General features: G+C 44.0%; 1 protein-coding gene across 2 annotated transcripts in view; it reads right to left on the bottom strand.

Annotated features, from left to right (window-relative positions):
• The window catches only part of LOC112246368 (cdc42 effector protein 4), a 43,014-nt gene extending 23,835 nt beyond the window's left edge, over nucleotides 1-19,179 (bottom strand). The window contains exon 1 of one of the 2 annotated variants that reach the window (XM_024414668.2): nucleotides 19,047-19,179. The gene's annotated coding sequence lies outside the window, so the exon portion shown is untranslated. Of the gene's footprint in view, nucleotides 1-18,410; nucleotides 18,746-19,046 lie in introns of those variants that run through there. The other variant, XM_024414667.2, reaches the window with a different exon arrangement.
• Between the last annotated feature and the right edge of the window lie 4,267 nt (nucleotides 19,180-23,446).

Genomic DNA, 23,446 nt, shown 5'->3' with positions numbered 1-23,446 from the left:
CAACAAGTGGCTATTTGGACATAAATGATGGACTTTATGGAACAAATTATTGATTGTCAAACTGGGATTCCTGGGAGTGCCTTCTGATGAAGATCAAAGGTAAGTGAATATTTAGTGTTATTTCTAACTTCTGTTGACTCCAAAATGGCGGATATTTCTCTGGCTGGATTGGGCTCTGAGCACCGTTCTCAGATTATGCTTTTTCCGTAAAGTTCTTTGAAATCTGACACAGTCGTTGCATTAAGGAGAAGCATATATTTAATTCTGTGAATAACACTTGTATCATTTACCAATGTTTATTATGAATATTTCTGCAAAATCACCGGATGTTTTTGGAATCAAAACATTACGGCACGTAACGCGCCAATGTAAACTGAGATTTTTGGATATAAATATGCACACTATCGAACAAAACATACAGGTATTGTGTAACATGCTGTCCTATGAGTGTCATCTGATGAAGATCATCAAAGGTTAGTGATTAATTTTATCTATATTTCTGCTTTTTGTGACTCATATCTTTGGCTGGAAAAATGGCTGTGTTTTTTTTGGACTTGGCAGTGATCTAACATAATCATGTTGTGCTTTCGCTGTAAAGCATTTTTGAAATTGGACACGATGGGTAGATTAACAAGAAGTGTATCTTTCATTTGCTGTATTGGACTTGTTAATGTGTGAAAGTTACATATTTCTAAAAAAATATTTTTGAATTTCACGCGCTGCCTTTTCAGCGGAATGTTGTCGAGGGGTTCTGCTAGTGAACACCTGCGCTAGAAAGGTTAAACATCAACTATCTGAGCAGCTAACCGATCGCTGTGGCTGTACATAGTCCATCTGTAAATAGTCCACCCAATCTACCTACCTCATCCCCATACTGTTTTTATTTTATTTACTTTTCTTCTCTTTTGTACACCAGTATCTCTACTTGCACATCATCATCTGCTCATTTATCACTCGTATTAATCTGCCAAATTGTAATTATTCGCTCCTATGGCCTATTTATTGCCTACCTCCTCATGCATTTTGCACACAGTGTATATAGACTTTATTTTTTCTACTGTGTCATTGGCTTGTTTATTGTTTACTCCATGTGTAATTCTGTGTTGTTGTCTGTTTCACACTGCCTTGCTTTATCTTGGCCAGGTCGCAGTTGCAAATGAGAACATGTTCTCAACTAGCCTACCTGGTTAAATAAAGGTGAAATAAATCAAATAAAACCAATGAGATTATCCCCGTTTTGTTTAACTTTGAACTGATAAATCCCCCATCGTTCACAGGCCTTGAGAAACGTCTCACTGTTAACTCAATCTCACAACACTGCATCCCTGTCTAACCTATTTACCCATCATCCTCTACTCTGAGCACAGTGTGAGCTCATGACCTCCTCCTCATCTCTTCACCAGGCCCTGGGCAAAAACCATGCAGCTTACACTACAGGTTAAGTGTCTTCATGTTTTGATGCATAGACCTACTCCTTCCTGCAAGTTAAATACAAACCATCCAATTTCCAGGAAATGTCCAACCATATCCTATATATAGTGAATTCATGGTGATGAACGTGGACAGCGTTGTAGAATGAGGTCAATATAATTTCAATTATATTCTGATAATGGCCATGTAAACAGAACAGTCATTCTGGACACAGGCTAACCCACTGCTTCAGTGTCACATGTACAGAAATAATTATCATCGTCACCATAACCCGTTGTTCCAGTTTCTCTTTATAACCAATGGGTTGGTATGTTATCTGATAGGGCGGCCTTCATATGACTAATGAGAGTGAGAAAGCGCTACGGAAGGAGAAAGAAAGAAAAATGGAGAGATACCCCAACGTATATTGTGAAATGCTGTTGTTGTCAGATCCTGATCCACACTGAAGCGTCTAACTATCAGCAAACAGACTCTCCTGGAGGGAGGGAGGTGGGACGGTAGAAGGAGTGAGGGTGGCATGGTACTACTTAGCCGTCTTTCACTCCCTGCCCAGAAGGAGTGCATGCCAACGCTGTGAACCAACACAGGCTTTTACACAGGCTGTCCTCCAAGCCCTGCATGGAGCATTTCCAAACTGTCATTAGCCCCTACAGAGAGGCACAGAGGGGGATTGTGTGTGTGTGTGTGTGTTATTAATCAGTGAACCCCCCCTCCCCCCATCAGAGAGGACTGATGGGCTCTCCTCTATCCCAGCAGCAGCCAGGAGAATACAGGACAGGCTCAACAGGCTAACAGCTGCTCCACAATAGATTGAGAGAGCTTCTATTGAGGATCATTTTATATGAAAGGAGAGGCTGTGCCCCAAACCTCATTACATTGGAACAGATGCCCATACCATTGCTAGAATTAGGCTACAGTTTCCATTCACTCCTGTAGTAGGAAAAACACCGTCATGACAATGTGCCATTTCCCTCAACCCTAGGTGTACTTTGTGCCTACAATAGTACTGGACAATGGAACACTGATTGGAGCTCATTTATTTAAAAAATAAATAATAATTCATCCAGATGGGTGAGCCATTCGCAAACAGAGTGCTCACCCACGACGACTCTGCCTGTCTGCACCCCAGAGTGCTCACCCACGACGACTCTGCCTGTCTGCACCCCAGAGTGCTCACCCACGACGACTCTGCCTGTCTGCACCCCAGAGTGCTCACCCACGACGACTCTGCCTGTCTGCACCCCAGAGTGCTCACCCACGACGACTCTGCCTGTCTGCACCCCAGAGTGCTCACCCACGACGACTCTGCCTGTCTGCACCCCAGAGTGCTCACCCACGACGACTCTGCCTGTCTGCACCCCAGAGTGCTCACCCACGACGACTCTGCCTGTCTGCACCCCAGAGTGCTCACCCACGACGACTCTGCCTGTCTGCACAGAGTGCTCACCCACGACGACTCTGCCTGTCTGCACCCCAGAGTGCTCACCCACGACGACTCTGCCTGTCTGCACCCCAGAGTGCTCACCCACGACGACTCTGCCTGTCTGCACCCCAGAGTGCTCACCCACGACGACTCTGCCTGTCTGCACCCCAGAGTGCTCACCCACGACGACTCTGCCTGTCTGCACCCCAGAGTGCTCACCCACGACGACTCTGCCTGTCTGCACCCCAGAGTGCTCACCCACGACGACTCTGCCTGTCTGCACCCCAGAGTGCTCACCCATGACGACTCTGCCTGTCTGCACCCCACAGAGTGAGCAGAGTGGCAGCTGGAGAGAATGTGTCAAATCACCAGAAAGATTAGCAGATACCAGCGTAGCACAGGGCAGAATCTGTTCCGCCAACGCAGCAGTTACTGCTGACAAACAAACACACACAGTTACAGTGGAACTCACAGGGTAGGGAGCTCTGACCAAGCAGCTTTCTCTCTCTAATTGACAAGATAATAAACAGCAAGGTACTCGCTTTCACAACACCAACAGCATACCACCCTGCATCCTACTGCCGCCTTGCTTCTGAAACTAAGCAGTGTTCTGTCCTGGTCGGTACCTACACAGCCTCTCAAACATCTCTTTACTACAGCCATAATACAAATTCACAAGCTGAAAAACACCACAGTAAATATGCTGGTCTTATTTGTTTGAACCCTCATTTAACTAGGCAAGTCAGTTTAGAACAAATTCTTAATTATAATGACGGCCTACCCCGGCCAAACGCTACCCCGGCCAAACGCTACCCCGGCCAATGCTGGGCCAATTGTGCACCGCTCAATGGGACTCCCAATCATGGGCGGTTGTGATACAGCCTGGAATCTAACCAGTGTTTGTAGTGACGCCTCTAGCAATGAGATGCAGTGCCTTAGACCACTGCGCCACTCGGGAGCGGTGATCCGAGTGGCACAAACACATCACAGTAAATATGTTGTCTGAATGAGAGGCTGGCACAAACGCATCACAGTAAATATGTTGTCTGAATGAGAGGCTGGCACAAACACATCACAGTAAATATGTTGTCTGAGTGAGAGGCTGGCACAATCACATCACAGTAAATATGTTGTCTGAATGAGAGGCTGGCACAAACGCATCACAGTAAATATGTTGTCTGAGTGAGGCTGGCACAAACACATCACAGTAAATATGTTGTCTGAAATATGTGAGAGGCTGGCACAAACACATCACAGTAAATATGTTGTCTGAAATGTTGTCTGAGAGGCTGGCACAAACACATCACAGTAAATATGTTGTCTGAGTGAGGCTGGCACAAACACATCACAGTAAATATGTTGTCTGATTGAGAGGCTGGCACAAACACATCACAGTAAATATGTTGTCTGAGTGAGGCTGGCACAAACACATCACAGTAAATATGTTGTCTGAGTGAGAGGCTGGCACAAACACATCACAGTAAATATGTTGTCTGAGTGAGAGGCTGGCACAAACGCATCACAGTAAATATGTTGTCTGAGTGAGAGGCTGGCACAAACACATCACAGTAAATATGTTGTCTGAGTGAGGCTGGCACAAACGCATCACAGTAAATATGTTGTCTGAGTGAGAGGCTGGCACAAACACATCACAGTAAATATGTTGTCTGAGTGAGAGGCTGGCACAATCACATCACAGTAAATATGTTGTCTGAGTGAGAGGCTGGCACAAACACATCACAGTAAATATGTTGTCTGAGTGAGAGGCTGGCACAAACACAACACAGCACTGTAACATGCATCGTTAGGTTGATCACATTCACTTTTCACGGCTGACTGAGTCAGTTTGTGTGTGTTTGTGAGAGAGAGAGAGAGAGAGAGAGACTCTTTCCCAGCAACTTTACAGGAACGCCCAGTTCAGGGCATTTGGTAGAGGAGGACGAGGGCATAGGACACATTTGCTAGGGGAGGACAGGGGAATAGAACACATTTGCTAGAGGAGGACGGGGGAATAGGACACATTTGCTAGAGGAGGACGGGGGAATAGGACACATTTGCTAGAGGAGGACGGGGGGAATAGGACACAACTTGCTAGAGGAGGACGGGGGAATAGGACACACTTGCTAGAGGAGGACAGGGGAATAGAACACATTTGCTAGAGGAGGACAGGGGGACGGGGGGGAATAGAACACATTTGCTAGAGGAGGACGGGGGAATAGGACACATTTGCTAGAGGAGGACGGGGAGGAATAGGACACATTTGCTAGAGGAGGGGGACGGGGGGACGGGGGAATAGGACACACTTGCTAGAGGAGGACGGGGGAATAGGACACACACTTGCTAGAGGAGGACGGGGAATAGAACACACTTGCTAGAGGAGGACGGGGGGAACACTTTGCTAGAACACATTTGCTAGAGGAGGACACACTTGGGGAGGAATAGGACACATTTGCTAGAGGAGGACAGGGGAATAGAACACATTTGCTAGAGGAGGACGGGGAATAGAAATAGGACACATTTGCTAGAGGAGGACAGGGGAATAGAACACATTTGCTAGAGGAGGACTAGAACACATTTGCTAGAGGAGGACAGGGGAGGAATAGAACACATTTGCTAGAGGAGGACAGGGGAACAGGGACACACTTGCTAGAGGAGGACAGGGGAATAGAACACATTTGCTAGAGGAGGACGGGGGGAATAGGACACACATTGCTAGAGGAGGACGGGGAGGACGGGGGAATAGGACACATTTGCTAGAGGAGGACAGGGGAATAGAACACATTTGCTAGAGGAGGACAGGGAGGAATAGGAACACATTTGCTAGAGGAGGACGGGGGAATAGGACACATTTGCTAGAGGAGGACGGGGGAATAGGACACATTTGCTAGAGGAGGACGGGGGGAATAGAACACATTTGCTAGAGGAGGACGGGGGAATAGAACACATTTGCTAGAGGAGGACAGGGGACGGGGGAATAGAACACATTTGCTAGAGGAGGACGGGGGAATAGGACACATTTGCTAGCTAGAGGAGGGGGACGGGGAGGACGGGGGAATAGGACACACTTGCTAGAGGAGGACGGGGAATAGGACACATTTGCTAGAGGAGGACGGGGGAATAGGAACACATTTGCTAGAGGAGGACGGGGGGGGGAATAGAACACATTTGCTAGAGGAGGACAGGGGAATAGGAATAGAAGGACACACACTTGCTAGAGGAGGAATAGGACACATTTGCTAGAGGAGGACAGGGGAATAGAACACATTTGCTAGAGGAGGACGGGGGAATAGGAGGAGGACACACATTTGCTAGAGGAGGACGGGGGAATAGGACACATTTGCTAGAGGAGGACGGGGGAATAGGACACATTTGCTAGAGGAGGACGGGGGAATAGGACACACTTTGCTAGAGGAGGACAGGGGAATAGGACACATTTGCTAGAGGAGGACGGGGGAATAGGACACACATTTGCTAGAGGAGGACGGGGGAATAGAACACATTTGCTAGAGGAGGACGGGGAATAGAACACATTTGCTAGAGGAGGAGGAATAGGACACATTTGCTAGAGGAGGGCGGGGGAATAGGACACATTTGGACACACATTTGCTAGAGGAGGACAGGGGAATAGGACACATTTGCTAGAGGAGGGCGGGGGGAATAGGACACACACATTTGCTAGAGGAGGAATAGGACACACTTGGAGGAGGACGGGGGAATAGAACACATTTGCTAGAGGAGGGCGGGGGAATAGGACACACTTGCTAGAGGAGGACAGGGGAATAGAACACATTTGCTAGAGGAGGACGGGGGAATAGAACACATTTGCTAGAGGAGGACAGGGGAATAGAACACATTTGCTAGAGGAGGACAGGGGAATAGGACACATTTGCTAGAGGAGGACAGGGGAATAGAACACATTTGCTAGAGGAGGACAGGGGAATAGGACACATTTGCTAGAGGAGGACAGGGGAATAGGACACATTTGCTAGGAGGAGGGAATAGACAGGGGAATAGGACAGGGGAGGGCGGGGGAATAGGACACATTTGCTAGAGGAGGACAGGGGAATAGAACACATTTGCTAGAGGAGGAATAGGACACATTTGCTAGAGGAGGACGGGGAATAGAACACATTTGCTAGAGGAGGGCGGGGAATAGGACACATTTGCTAGAGGAGGGCGGGGAATAGGACACATTTGCTAGAGGAGGACAGGGGAATAGGACACATTTGCTAGAGGAGGACGGGGAATAGAACACATTTGCTAGAGGAGGACGGGGGAATAGGACACATTTGCTAGAGGAGGACGGGGGGAATAGGATCCATATGAGCCAGTGGCCTTGGTCAAGCCAGACCCTGCTGAACAAATACATTGTACACTCAGACACAGTGGAACCTCTAATTGATAGAGACAAATACTGAGTCTGCAGCTGTTCAGAGAGCACTGTGGTTGTTAATACCAAATCTATGCCAGCCATGATATTACAACCCTCGTCTACCTGCATACCTCTCTCACCACTGTCTCTTTCTGTTTCCCTGTCACTATCCTCCTGTCTTTCTCTATGGGGGTTTGGCATTCAACTAAGGAGCAGGTCTGATTTCCCAGAAATAATGAACGGTTTATTTTTTACTTAAGACAGCGAGTTTCCATGCAGAAGAGCCTTGGGAGAATGTCTTCATGTGCGTTCACAAGTATGTATGCCAGGGCTATTCTAGTATATTCTTACGGGGGGCAGACTTTAAACATTTTATTTACAGGAAGGCCAAACATTTTCTACATGGGATAACTTTTCCAAAGACCGTTGTAAAAAGCAATGCACAAAAACACAACTATAATGTTATGAAGCCCTTTTATTCTATTAAAATGTAATGTTGCTAAAAGTTCAATTTTAAGATTAGCTTAATTCAGGGCATCAAATGGTTTAAATAATGAAACATATTTGTACTTAGAACACAGTTGACCTGCATCACATTAATTCATTCCTACTTCCCTGTCTGTTTTACATGAATCCTTTGTTTTTATTTAAACATAGGAAACCTTTTATGGTATATCTCAGTTGACCAGCATCACATTCTGTTCTGTTTTCCATTTCTTTATTTTCTGTCTTTTTTTTTAAGCACATAGAAACCTTTTATGCATGACAACTCTGCAAAAGCTGGTCAACTGAGATAAGTCTCCCCCTCCCCCCATCAGTAGAGAATGGGTCCCTATAACAAACTGCACCATCCCCAAGGGGACTTCAACTCATCAAATCTCGTTGCAAATCTAGCTTTCAGTTTATCTAAAAACTCAGACATCTTGGGAGTGATCTGTACTGATGACTGAATATAGTTGCACAGTCTAAGGAAATGGAGCATTTTGTTTTGGCTCTAATCAGGAGGAGAAAATGACATTTATTTAGAAAATAAGTACATTTTTCTATTGTGTTTTATCCCTCCCCTGTAGTCCCAAATTAAGTCCATTCAATTGACTGAAGATGTCACTAAAAACCATCATCTGATATGAACTCCTAATCAAGCATTTTTGCTAGACGTGTTGGCTTTCTTGTGGAGGCAGTCGAGGAGCAGAGCAACTATCCCCTCCCTAAGCCCACCATAAGCTGCTGCTCTAGAGAGCACGATTACCCTTGCTTAGCCACCGAACATCAGTGTGTAAAAGTAGATCATGACGCTCAGCAGACTACGAAACGTATATAGGCCCTGACGTAGGCTATAGGAGAGCAATAAAGGCTTGGCACAACTCCCTCCCTGACAGTAGCGAACACACACAGCACGGAGTGTGAGTGTGTTTGAGCAAAGCGAGAGCCAGAATCGCTAATCTTGATCACATAATACAGTCAGACGTTTACATACACCTTAGCCAAATACATTTAAACTCAGTATTTCAAGTATTTCCTGACATTCAATAGTAAAAATTCCCTATTTTAGGTCAGTTAGGATCACCACTTCATTTTAAGAATGTGAAATGTCAGAATAATAGTAAGAGATATTGGTGTATTTCAGCATTTATTTATTTCATCACATTCCCAGTGGATCAGAAGTTTACATACATTCAATTAGTATTTGGTAGCATTGCTTTTAAATTGTTTAACTTGGGTCAAATGTTTTGGGTAGCCTTCCACAAGCTTCCCACAATAAGCTGGGTGAATTTTGGCCCATTCCTCCTGACAGAGCTGGTATATCGGAGTCAGGTTTGTAAGCCTCCTTGCTCGCACACGCTTTTTCAGTTCTGCCCACTAATTTTCTATGGGATTGAGGTCAGGGCTTTGTGATGGCCACTCCAATACCTCGACTTTGTTGTCCTTAAGACATTTTGCCACAACTTTGGAAGTTTGCTTGGTGTCATTGTCCCTTTGGAAGACCCATTTGCGACCAAGCTATAACTTCCTGACTGATGTCTTGAGATGTTGCTTCAATATATCCACGTAATTTTCCACCCTCATGATGCCATCTATTTTGTGAAGTGCACCAGTCCCTCCTTCACCAAAGTACCCCCACAACATGATGCTGCCACACCCGTGCATCACGGTTGGGATGGTGTTCTTCGGCTTGCAAGTCTCCCCCTTTTTCCTCCAAACATAACAATGATCATTATGGCCAAACAGTTCTATTTTTGTTTCATCAGACCAGAGGATATTTCTTCAAAAAGTATGATAATGTGCAGTTGCAAACCGTTGTCTGGCTTTTTTATGGCAGTTTTGGAGCAGTGGCTTCTTCCTTGCTGAGCGGCCTTTCAGGTTAGGTTGACATAGGACTCGTTTTACTGTGGATATAGATACTTTTGTACCCGTTTCCTCCAGCATCTTCACAAGGTCCTTTGCTATTGTTCTGGGATTGATTTGCACTTTTCGCACCAAGTACGATCATCTCCAGGAGACTGAACACGCCTCCTTCCTGAGCGGTATGACGGCTGCGTGGTCCCATGGTGTTTATACTTGTGTACTATTGTTTGTACAGATGAGCTTGGTACCTTCAGGCATTTGGAAATTGCGCCAAAGGATGAACGAGACTTGTGGAGGTCTACAATTTTTTTTTTGAGGTCTTGGCTGATTTCTTTTGATTTTTCCATGGTGTCAAGCAAAAAGGCACGTAGTTTGAAGGTAGGCCTTGAAATACATCCACGGGTACACCTCCAATTGACTCTAATTATGTCAATTAGCCAATCAGAAGCTTGTAAAGCCATGACATCATTTTCTGGATTTTTCCAAGCTGTTTAAAGGCACAGTCTATGTATGATCAACTTTTCTTTGTCAACTTTTGACGCACTGGAATTGTGATACCGTGAATTATAAGTGAAATATGTCTGTAATCAATTGTTGGAAATATTATCTTGTGTCACGCACAAAGTAGATGTCCTAACTGACCAATGAATTTGTGGAGCGGTTGAAAAACTAGCTTGAACGACTCCAACCTAAGTGTATGTAAACTTCCGATTTCAACTGTAGGTAGTTACAGTGACTTCAGAAAGTATTCACACCCCTTTACTTTTTCAAAATGTTGTAGTGTTACAAGGTGGGATTAAAATCGATTTAAGTGTCATTTTGTTTGTCACCAATCTACACAACACACACAAAAAATCTAACATTTGTAAAAAAAAATATATGAAAAATAAAAAACTAATATATCTTGATTACATAAGTATTCAATCCCCTGTGTTAATACATGTTAGAATCACCTTTGGCAGCGATTACAGCTGTGAGTTTTTCTGGGTAAGTCTCAGAACTTTGCACACCTGGATTGTACAATATTTGCACATTTCTCTTTTTAAAAAGTCTTCAAGCTCTATCAAGTTGGTTGTTGACCATTGCTAGACAGCCATTTAAGTCTTGCCATAGATTATCAAGCCAATTTAAGTCAAAACTGTAACTAGGCCACTAAGGAACATTCAATATCGCCTTGGTAAGTAACTCCAGTGTATAGTTGGCCTTGTGGTTTTGGTTATTGTCCTGCTGAAAGGTGAATTTGTCTACCAGTGTCTGTTGGAAAGCAGAATGAACCAGGTTTTCCTCTAGGATTTTGCCTGTGCTAAGCACTATTCTGTTACTTTTTGTCCTAAAAAACGTCCTATTCCTTGCCGATGACAAGCGTAACATTGTGGTGGATTTGCCCCAAACATATCGCTTTGTATTCAGGACATAAAGTTAATTCCCTTGCCACATTTTTTGCAGTTTTACTTTAATGCCTTATAGAAACCATGATGCATGTTTTGGAATATTTTTAATTCTGTCAAGGCTTCCTTCTTTTCACGATGTCATTTAAGTTAGTATTGTGGAGTAACTCCAATGTTGTTGATCCATTCTCAGTTTCCTCCCATAACAACCATTAAACTCTGTAACCATTGGCCTCATGATGAAATCCCTGAGCTGTTTCCTTCCTCTGGGACAAATCACTCACTCAATGGTAAACCTGGTTTAGATCTATAGCAAGCTGTCAAAGTTAAAGCAAACTTAATCATTATTAAAATGGAAATAAGTCTGTCCATGATAGGTTGTTGCTCTGCCTTCTTGACACATCAGTCGACCAGACAGGTCCTACAGGCCCTAGTTTTGTCACCCCTGGTCTACTGCCCAGCTGTGTGGTCATGTGCAGGAAAAGAAGGATATAGGTAAATTGCAGTTGATCCCAAACAAAGCAGCACGTATCACACTTAGATGTACACGGAAGGAAAGTGTCAGTAACGTGCATGTCAGTCTCTCATGGCTCAAAGTTGAGGAGAGATCGACTGCATCACTATTGGTCTTTGTGAGAGTGTGTTGAATGTACAGTACTGAACTGTCTGTTCAAGCAGATGGCACACAGTTCAGACACTCATCGGTACAACACAAAACATGCAACCAGAGGTCTCTTCACAGTCTCCAGGTCAGAGGCTGGGAAGCACAGTATTAAAATAGAACCATGACTACATGGAACTCTGCCAACCCAGGTAACTCAAGCTAGCAATACAACCAGATTTAAAAAAAACTGATAAAATAACACCTTACTGCACAAAGGTGACTTGTATTATCTATATTGTATTGTCATTTGCACTATACTATGTATTAGACCTAGATATTGTGTGTATGTACTGATATGTAGGCTTTGTGAGACATTTTAAATTGATGTATTTCAGTCCTTGACTAATAATGTTCAGTACTTTGTATTATGACATGTTTCATGTGGACCCCAAGAAGAGTAGCTGATGCATTTGCAGCGGCTAATGGGGATCCTAATAAACACCAATAGCAATTCAAAAAGCACACAGAGTGAGTCCATGCAACTTATGATGTGACTTGTTCAACACATTTTTACTGCTGGACTTATTTAGGCTTACCATAACAAAGGGATTTAATACTGATTGACTAAATACATTTCAGCTTTTCATTTTTCCATTTGGAAAACGTTTCAAATGAACATAATTCCACTTTGACATTATGGGATATTGTGTTCAGGCCAGAGACACAAAATAATTTAAAATTCATACTGTAACACAACAAAATGTGGAAAAAGGGGTGTGAATATACTTTCAGAAGGCACTGTATTTGTAGATGAGTGATTCATCAGTCAGACTAAAATGTAAACACACACTTTCTCTCACGGTTCACACGCACACACACATCCAGTCTCTCCCTATAGACTTAGACTAGCACAAAGCCAGCAGAACTGAAGAACCAACAACGCCACATATCACAATGGACCCAGATCAACAAGAAACAAAGCAGTGCTTTCAGTGTAAAGGGAGACGGAAGCCAAACCCTAAAAGGGTTCCACACACACACAGCGCGTTGGGCCATCTCCTGAGAACTGACCCAGTAGACATGGCAGGCCAGTCCAGAACACCCTCTACTCACCCAGAGTAAAAAGGACTGCATGGCCAGGATACTGCTGACAGACAAAGGACTATTAGAGGTATGACTCTCAGGGTATTATGTTACTTCTATAGACCAGACCAGTGGTCTAGGAGGCACAGGATGGTTCGGCCCTCTAATGGAGTGGCCAAGGTTAACACAGAGGAGGCCACTGAAAAGACAAAGAAGGAATGCCGTCATCTCTCCCCAGTGGCCGTAGGCTTGAGAGATACAGAACGGAGGGAGAGAACAATGGAGAACCACTGAACTGTGAACAGGCCAGAGCATTTCTCTTTCTGACAGACCAGCTGCACATCACTCAGCACAATGTGTTTTGAATACATAGGACTCCTCTAGTGAGTAGTCTACAGTATTGCCCAACTACTTGGCCAGTCAAAGAAGTGGTGGTGTGTCAGAGCCAGAGGTGAAGGGAATTAATGCAATCAGGGTTAATGGTTAATCATGTCTGCATTGAAACATTTATCAAAGCAGATGAGGGACAATCAGACAGGAGGAGGGACAATTCTACTCGCAATCCAGTATCTATGAAGTGTAAACACTGCAACCTAATTTACATATTGTAAACAAAAACACTCCCCTAAAACATTGTTCGATTTGGTTGAAGAGAAAAGCGACTGAAGATGACCTCAGATTGTATCTTGGGAATGTGACTCACAATGAGAAAATGACATGATTTCTAGTCATTTCTTTTGAGTTCAGACATGCTAATTAGGTACTTCTCCACGTCCATTGTCTAAACGCTAGTCTCTAAACGCTTGTCATTTAAACCCAGGCTTCTGGGTAAAAACTGTACTGTAGAAGCTATTTGTGCAAAATGATACAAGATTGAAAGTGCTTCAGTGGGGTTGGGCAATTTTTGGGGAGACCTCTTCTACAATCTGCTACAACCAGTAGAACAAATCCATCTTGTCAAGCAGAAGCTGAACATATCAGCCTGGAGTGTTGTTGAACCACAGATGCATACGTTCACAAGGCTCCCGAGTGGCAGAGCTGTCTAAGGCACTGCATCTCAGTGCTAGAGGCGTCACTACAGACCTTGGTTCGAGTCCAGGCTGTATCACAACCGGCTGAGATTGGGAGTCCCATGGGGTGGCGCACCATTGGCCCAGCATCGCTGGGGTAGGCAGTCATTGGAAATAAGACTTTGTTCTTAACGGACTTGTCTATTTAAATAAAAAATACAAAAATTGACAGCCAAACCAGTTATTTATCTCTGCATTTGTCAAATTGTATGGAAAGTAACCGACACAGGGGTGTTTTAGTAATGCACAGTACAGTATCAGATGCATCTCAACAAAGCAAGAACTAGCTTTTACAGAGTATCAGCCTACTTATCCCTGGCTAAACGCTGTCCTTTAAGGCATGGCCCAAGCCATTTGATGGGGTTGTAACCCACTCCACTAGGGTTACAGATCAACAGGAGAACCCTGTAGGTAGCTCAGAGGACGCTCATAGGATTACAACCTAGCGACGACAAGAGCTGAAATGCTGACGCCTTTCAGAGTTAGGTAGCTACAATATCAGCTAACAGGGTCCAGGCCACTTCAGAAACATTTGAAACACTTATTCAAATTCTAGCAGGTGAAGTCAGCTAAGGCCTATAAAACAAAGTTCAACAGGAAAAGTTCAAACCTCAAGAAAGTATACAGACGTCAATTTACAAGTTCAACTGATTCTTACTTCCATGTTGAAAAGGGTTTGGATAAGTTAATGTCCTCAGCAAGACGTGTCTAACTTAAAAGGCATCTGCTTCCCGTTCAAGAGAAAGGTAGTTCCTGTAATTTTGCCAGACACAATATCCCTTCTCTGGGACTCCAGTACTATCCAAGATCAACAGGAGGGAAAATAACCAAGACGAGTAACCTGCTATGAACCACAAGAATGTGCACACACACACTACGGGATACAGCAGGGGTATTCAACACTTCCCCAAGGAGGTCCTCCTGAGTACGGCTGGGTTTTTGTTCTACCTGATCATTAAGATGCACGCACCTTGTGTCCCAGGTCTAAATCAGTCATTGATTAGAGGGGAAGAATATAAAAAAAGCAGTGGAACTGACTTCAAGGTCCAGATTTATAATTGAGGGGCCGATAACCGAAACTGGCTACTAAAGTCACACAAGGTTTCAACAGTTTAAAAAGTTTGAATAATTCATATTGAATTACCGAAGAGAGCTTAGACCTCATCACCCACTGACACCCAATCCAGCCAACGTGTGTATAAAAATATCTCTAGATCTATGTGTCTTGAGTTCTGCGTGGCCATAAAGGTCACTGGGTTGAATGTTCACCAGGGGGGTCAAAGGCTTGCATCACGTGAGGACTGATTGAGCTAACACCCTTGAGATAATACTTCATTTATTACGTTATCCAAAATACTTAATGAAAAATAGCATAATTAAAATGTATTGTTAAAAGATTGAATGGCCATTAAAATCAGATTGGTGATTATGAGACTTATGGGCCTACATTGCATTGTGAGCCTCAGGCAGAGAGGTCAGACCTATTGGTTCTGATGTGCAGCAAAGTCTGTGGACAAAGTAAGTGGACCCTTCAAGCCCAAAATGGCAAGTCTTCCTCTATTCATACCCAGTCTCCTATAGGCAGTCACTGGGGTGAAGGTAGGTAGGTAGGTGGACAGCAGCATGCTCAAACAATTTACATTTGCATTTCCTGCCTGGTTTAGAGGGGAACAGGCAGATCTACACATGGTCCACACAAGAACACTACATGGTCCACACAAGAACATTACATGGTCCACACAAGAACATTACATGGTCCACACAAGAACACTACATGGTCCACACAAGAACACTACATGGTCCACACAAGAACACTACATGGTCCACACAAGAACACTACATGGTCCACACAAGAACATTACATGGTCCACACAAGAACACTACATGGTCCACACAAGAACACTACATGGTCCACACAAGAACACTACATGGTCCACACAAGTAGGAAACCTTCAGTCAAATTGGGCATATGAGGCAGCTAATGATTATGGGCTATGAGTGTACAGCCCTAGAAATCATCCTGAGGACTTGCCACTTTAACTGAACTCCCTGTTGAATCGCTGGGGAAATTTTTTGGCACCTCTAGAAATTCGACACGATCTGACTGTGAAATACGCCTGAAGTCAGCTGTTTTTACAAGAAGCAGCCTCTCGTCAATGTGTCGGAATACACCCTCCCTCCAATGCTGCAGACTGTAGGGAGATCATGACCTCAGAGTAGTGCAGAGCAGAACTGGGCAGGTAGCCAGCAGGAGGCTCTGCCTTCACAACACCCAGGCAGCAGTCACCACCAATCACACAGCTTCAATTAAAGTACAATCAGAGTCCCAACATCTGAGGGCAAAGGTCAGAGGCTGTCTGCTCTGCAGTGCAACCCAACACAAAGCCAAGCTCATGTCACCATGTCTCAATAATTTTGTTTAGAATAACAGTTGCTATAAGAAGGGGGGTATAATCACTGAACTTTGAGAAAAGTATTGACAAAATAAATGGAAACCCTAACAGAAGTTAGGGGCTTTACTAGTGGTTGATGCTGTTTACAGTACTTGGCCTACACATGATGACTCAATTGCCTAGATGCAACACAATACCATGTCCTGTAATTATCCATCAGGTCCAATCAAAATCACTCGGGTGATGCGATACAATGACAACCATCTACTGAGGAACGAGTGGCGTGCCAAATATGATAACAGGCTCAGGACACAGAGGTAATGAACTGGAAAATAGACAATTTGGCAAGGAAAGGGGAGGAAGGGGGTGAGAGAGAGTGAGAGAGATATGAGGGGGGATAGGATAGAGAGAGAGGGGGGATAGAGAGAGAGGGATAGAGAGACAGAGAGAGAGGGGAAGTGAGAGATGGGAGGGGGAGGGAAGAGAGAAAGAGAGGGGGATAGAGAGAGGGGGATAGAGAGAGAGGGGGAAAGAGAGAGTTGAGGAAGTGAAAGAGGGGGAAGAGAAAGGGGGAGGGGGGGAAGAGAAAGGGAGAGGGGGGGCAGAGAAAGGGAGAGGGGGGAAGAGAAAGGGAGAGGGGGGAAGAGAAAGGGAGAGGGGGAAGAGAAAGGGAGAGGGGGGAAAGAAAGGGAGAGGGGGGAAAAGAAAGGGGGGAGAAAGGGAGAGGGGGGAAGAGAAAGGGAGAGGGGGAAGAGAAAGGGAGAGGGGGGGAAGAGAAAGGGAGAGGGGGGAAGAGAAAGGGAGAGGAGGGGAAGAGAAAGGGAGAGGAGGGGAAGAGAAAGGGAGAGGAGGGGAAGAGAAAGGGAGAGGAGGGGAAGGAAAGGGAAGGGGGAAGAGAAAGGGAGAGGGGGAAGAGAAAGGGAGAGGAGGGGAAGAGAACGGGAGAGGGGGGAAGAGAAAGGGAGAGGGGGAAGAGAAAGGGAGAGGAGGGGAAGAGAAAGGGAGAGGGGGAAGAGAAAGGGAGAGGGGGAAGAGAAAGGGAGAGGAGGGGAAGAGAACGGGAGAGGGGGAAGAGAAAGGGAGAGGGGGAAGAGAAAGGGAGAGGGGGAAGAGAAAGGGAGAGGAGGGGAAGAGAAAGGGAGAGGAGGGGAAGAGAAAGGGAGAGGAGGGGAAGAGAAAGGGAGAAGGAGAGAGGGAGGAAGAGAGAGAGGGTGGAAAAGATCATCTGGGAAAGTTTTTAATAGTAAACACAAGCATCAACTCAGTACTGTCAGACAGAATAACTCCAGGCTAGTTTGTTGGCTTCGGTAAACTTCTAATCATGCTAAAATGCCATGGGATGGATGATGATGCTCAAGGTTTTCCCATGTGAGTAATGTTAAAATAACCTGTCTTCCTATTGGAGCACTGACGCATTACACCGCATCTGCCATTTCTAAGTCCTACTACAGGACATTCTATCTACTGCTTTAGGGAACTAGTTATTTGGAACATGTATGCCCCCCCCTCCCCCAGTAAACCACTTCATAATCGCAAATAATTATTGCATTTAAGCCTATTTTATGCTCAATTAACTTCCATAAAAAAATATGAATCGAAAAGAGGAGGAAAGTCCCTCAAATTTCTTCTCTCTCGCTCGGGATGGCAGAACTCACAACAATAACTTTTTACTAGTCACATATTTTCAGCTTCAATGAATGCAGCCAGTACACGCTACAATAGAAGTAACTAAAATGAGCCTGAGCAATACATTAACCCTGTAGGTCATTGATTTAAAGTGGCATGCAACAACTTTCAGACAGGCAGATCACCTAAGGTGATGTTCAATTGTTGTAATGATGGGAGTCTTATCAAAACTAACCCAGTTGATAAGACCGCTTTAAACACAATGAATATATCTTCATCGGCAGTGGGTTGAGTTACAGACACGATAAACAAAAATGGGAAGACTAGGCTGTATGGTTGAGTTAACGCACAATAGACTGCGCTCTCCTATATTGAGGAACCAGCCAACTAACTGCCCCTACACGACGAGTGCAAGGCGCTGAGATTGTTCCACAAACATATTTTATATTCAAATGAGATGTAAATTCTTATTTTTCCTTCTACTAATGTTGTTCCCCGAGTCAAAGGTATTTGAACGTTGTATGAAATATGTTTAAGCGTCAATAACAATTCTCTCTCTCATTTTTATATATATATATATATTATTATTTTTTTAAATGTAATCAAGACAAATGTAATCAAGCCAATACTCAGCAGTTCAAATCACACAATTACAAATATGTCCAAAATGTTACCTTGATTTCTGGTAGTCCAGACTGGGAAATTGAATAAGAGAAAGTTGAATTTCAAAATTGAGTTCCGAACAGAGCAGGATTAGTCTAAATACACAACCGATTTTAAAGGACAAAGGATACCGTCCTTTTACAGAATACGATATTGCTAAAATCGTTTTTGAATCTGACTACTTCATCTCTAAAGTGTTATGAATGTCCCACGAGTCCAACAATAAGGTAGGCTATGATATCGGTCCACAGTCCAAATGAAGCCTACGTCTGTCAAGTTTGCAGTGCTGTGGCGCACAAAACACTGAACAGTCAGAGAGAAAGAGGCGAAGCGAGAGGGATAAGGTTAACTTCTCCCAAAATATTTTCTCTCCGGGAGGTGGCGTTTTTTCCCGCTCACCAATCCTAGAGTTTTAGTATGGAGGTTAACGTGTATTTCGAATTTGGTCAACACAAATATAATAGTTTATTTGCTCAGTGTGGCTTATTTAATAGAATATACGTTTCGCAATGGTTAGGTTGTTACGAGTGTACTGATATAAGTAGAACACGTAACATCCCGGCAACTTTGAGAAAAAACAAAATGTTTATCGTAGTGCCCGTTGTTCACATGCGTAACTGCCCTCTTATTGGCTAAAATAGTCCCACCTGATCTTGCCTCCGCCAGACCGCCTTGCATTTTTGAAGACATTTCTTTCCATTATTAGAGCGGACACTAGAGAATCTTGCCAATATAATGGATAATCTGTGGCACAGTCCTTTCCACTACTTCCTCTGAGCTCACCACCCTCCCATCCCATGTCGCGGTTTAAAGGGCCAGTACACAATTTCCTGACTGTCACAAAGAAATATATGTGTATCTAGTTACCATGGCTATTCAACCTGAGGTGGAATACTGCAGCAGGTCCGTGAAAATATCTAGGAAAAAAATTAACATAAGAGGAAAAATAAGTATTTTATTTCAAGGTTCTTATGAATACTGCTAGCAACAACATTATTATAATTCCATGCCTACAGTACAAAATAGGAGAATAACCTAATACCAGTGCCACCGGCTGCTGCTAAGCTTTCTTGACTTGACTTGGAAGTACATTTTTTCTTTCTTGACTTGGAAGTACATTTTTGCCAACACATGGCGAACCTTTGTTTAATTAACCAGCTAAACGGCTACTATTAGCAGAAATCACAGTAGGTTGGTGGAACCTTAATTGGGGAGGATGGGTCCCTGTAGCAACAAAAGGTTAATCATCTTCATATTCACCAACATCACCATTATTATCACCATCATCATCATCGTCTTCATACTCATCATATTCACCACCATCACCATCCTCATACGGGTCGGCAGGTGGACTAGTGGTTAGAGCGTTGGCCCAGTAACCGAAAGGTTGCTAGATCGAGTTGACAAGGTAAAAATCTGTCATTCTACACCTGAGCAAGGCATTTCCCCAGGCGCCAGAGATATGGATGTCAATAAGGCAGCCGCCGGTCACCTCTCTGATTCAGAGGGGTTGGGTTAAATGCGGAAGACACATTTCAGTTGAAGGCATAATCATTGCCATATTACAGAAAGCAGGCGACCAGAAAAATGATTTTCTTTTTTAATTTAGAAAATAATGTATTTTGATCATCATCACATCAGGTCAACTGACCACGTGGTGCAAGGACAACAACCTCTCCCTCAACGTGGTCAACGTGATCAAGACAACGGAGATGATTGTGGAAAAGGTTGACCCGAGTACGCCCCATTCTCATCAACGGGGCTGTAGTGGAGCAGGTTGAGAGCTTCAAGTTCCTTGGCGTCTACATCACCAACAAACTGACATGGTCCAAGGACATCAAGACAGGCGTGAAGAGGGCACGACAAAATCTATTCCCCCTCAGGAGACTGAAAAGATTTGGCATGGGTCCTCAGATCCTCAAAAGGTTCTACAGCTGCACCATCGAGAGCGTCCTGACAGGTTGCATCACTGCCTGGTATGGCAATTGCTCGGCCTCCAACCGCAAGGCACTACAGAGGTTAGTCAGTACGGCCCAGTACATTACCGAGGCTAAGCCTCTTGACATGCAGGACCCCTATCCCAGGAGGTGTCAGAGGAAAGCCCGAAAATTGTCAAAGCCTCCAGCCACCCTAGTCATAGACTGTTCTCTCTGCTACCGCACGGCAAGCGGTACTAGTGTAGGACCAAGAGGGTTCTAAAACAGCTTCTACCCCCAAGCCATTAGACTTCTGAACATCTAATCAAATGGCTACCCAGACTATTTGCATTGCCCCCCCATATTTTACGCTGCTTCTGGTCTCTGTTATTGTCTATGCATAGTCACTTTAATAATTGTAACTACATGTACATATTACCTCAATTACCTCAACTAACTGGTACCCCCGCACATTGACTATGTACCAGTACCCCCTGTATATAGCCTCGCTATTGTTATTTTACTGCTGCTCTTTAATTGTTTGTTACTTTTATTTATTTATTTTTTAGCTATTTTTCTTAAAACTGCATTGTTGGTTAAGGGCTTGTAAGTAAGCATTTCACTTTAAGGTCTACACCTGTTGTATTTGGCGCATGTGACAAATACAAATTGATTTGATTTGATATTATGCCAGTAAAGCATCATAACACCTTCAAGTGATTTTGTTTTTCTCAGCATAGTCTAATAAAGAATATATTTAATCAAACAGAATACATCCTTCGCACTAAAACACACAATATATTAAAATAAGTCCTGGTAGATACAACAGGTTCTGTATGCGTGCCATTTAGGTCATTCTGAAGGTCCCACAGTCAGATCCACCACTCTGTCTAGTAGCTGATTGAAATGATAGGTTCTGTATGCGTGCCATTTAGGTCATTCTGAAGGTCCCACAGTCAGATCCACCACTCTGTCTAGTAGCTGATTGACAACATGATAATACAAATCTATTCTGAGAGAAAATTGATCATCTCTAGAGGCTTGATATCATCAAAGTTATTTATGTTGCATTGTTCCATAACCTTCTGTCAAATCAATCAGCATAATTTTTTTTATCAATCATAAGTGAATCATAAAGACTATAAGAAAAAAACACTGAAGTAAAAACAAAATGTGGCACTGTTGGTTTAATCACTTTTCTAATGAAATACATATATTACTTATATATATATTACTTCATGTCAGACACAGCAAAACGTCTGTCGTAAAAAATGAATAAAAATGAATCCCCTCCCCCCCATGAAAAAAATATCCGCACCCAACCCCCAAACATCTTCCAGCAGCTATAGACGGTGCCTGGACACAATGCTTTGCTGGTGGTACCACTACCCTGGGATATATGATTACTTTTTTGTGTGCCCTCTGTTATGTTTTGTCATCAGAAATGGGCTGTGTGTGTGTGTCAAATCAAATCAATTGTTATTCGTCACATGCACCGAATACAACCTTACCATGAAATGCTTACTAACAAGCCCTTAACCAAGCCCTATGCTGATTTTGTTTTTAAAGAAAACATTTGCAATTTATTTTTTTTCATGTAACAAATTAACACAATAAAATAACAATAACTAAGCTATATAAATGGGGTACCGGTACCGAGTCAATGTGCGGAGGTACAGGTTAGTTGAGGTAATTGAGGTAATATGTACATGTAGGTAGGGGTAAAGTGACTATACATAGATAATAAACAGTGAGTAGCAGCATCTTTAAAAAAAAAGGGGGGTCAATGCAAATAGTCGGGGTAGCCATTTGATTACCTGTTCAGCATTCTTATGGCTTGGGGGTAGAAGCTTGCCACCCCTTTTTCTGTAGTCCTCGATCAGCACTTTTGTCTTGCTCACGTTGAGGGAGAGGTTGTTTTCCTGGCACCACACTGCCAAGTCTCTGATCTCCTCCCTGTAGGCTGTCTCATCATTGTCAGTGATCAGGCCTACCACCTTTGTGTCAACGGCAAACTTAATGATGGTGTTAAAGTTGTGTATGAACGCGCAGTCATGGGTGAACAGGCAGTACAGGAAGGGACTTAGTGATGAGCTTTGAGGGAACAATGGTGTTGAACGTTGAGCTGTAGTCAATGAACAGCATTCTCATGTAGGTGTTCCTTTTGTTCAGGAGGGAAAGGGCAGTGTGGAGTGCAATGGAGATTGCATAATCTGTGGAACTGTTTGGGCATTATGTGAATTGAAGTGGGTCTAGGGTTTCTGGGATGATGGTATTGATGTTAGCCATGACCAGCCTTTCAAAGCACTCCAAATGTCTGTGCTGTGGGGCGGTATTCATTTAGGCAGGTTAACTTGGCATTCTTGGGAACAGGGACTATGGTGGTCAGCTTGAAACATTTAGGCATTACAGACTCAGTCAGTGAGAGGCTGAACATGTCAGTGAAGACACTTGCCAGTTGGTCAGCGCATGCTCTGAGTATGCATCCTGGTAATCCGTCTTGCCCTGGGGCCTTGTGAAAGTTGACGTGTTTTAAGGTCTTACTCACATCGGCTACGGAGAGCGTGATCACATAGTCGTCCGGAACAGCTGGGGCTCCCTTGCATGGTTCAGTGTTGCTTGCCTCAAAGCGAGCATTGAAGGCATTTAGATCGTCTGGTAGGCTCGCGTCACTGGGCAGCTTGCGGCTGAGTTTCCTTTGTAATCTGTAATAGTTTGCAAGCCCAGCCACATCCGACAAACGTCAGAGCCAGTTTAGTAGGATTCAATCTTAGTCCTGTATTGAAGCTTTGCCTGTTTGATGGTTCATCAGAAAGCGGGATTTCTTATAAGCGTACGGATTAGTATCCTGCTCCTGGAAAGTGGCAACTCTAGCTTTTAGCCCGGTGCAGATGTTGCCTGTAATCCATAGCTTCTGGTTGGGATATGTACGAACGGTCACTGTGGGGTCGACATAATCGATGCACTTATTGATGAAGCCAGTGACTGATGTGGTAAACTCCTCAATGCCATCGGATAAATCCGGGAACATATTCCAGTCTGCGCTAGCAAAACAGTCCTGTAGCGTAGCATCCACGTCATCAGACCACTTCCGTATTGAGCAAGTCACTGGTACTTCCTGCTTGACCTTT

This window comes from Oncorhynchus tshawytscha, linkage group LG01 (assembly GCF_018296145.1).
Source record: "Oncorhynchus tshawytscha isolate Ot180627B linkage group LG01, Otsh_v2.0, whole genome shotgun sequence".
NCBI lineage: Eukaryota > Metazoa > Chordata > Actinopteri > Salmoniformes > Salmonidae > Oncorhynchus > Oncorhynchus tshawytscha.
The sequence above is the reverse complement of the archived record's forward strand: the minus strand, read 5'-3'. Positions and strand labels throughout refer to the sequence as shown.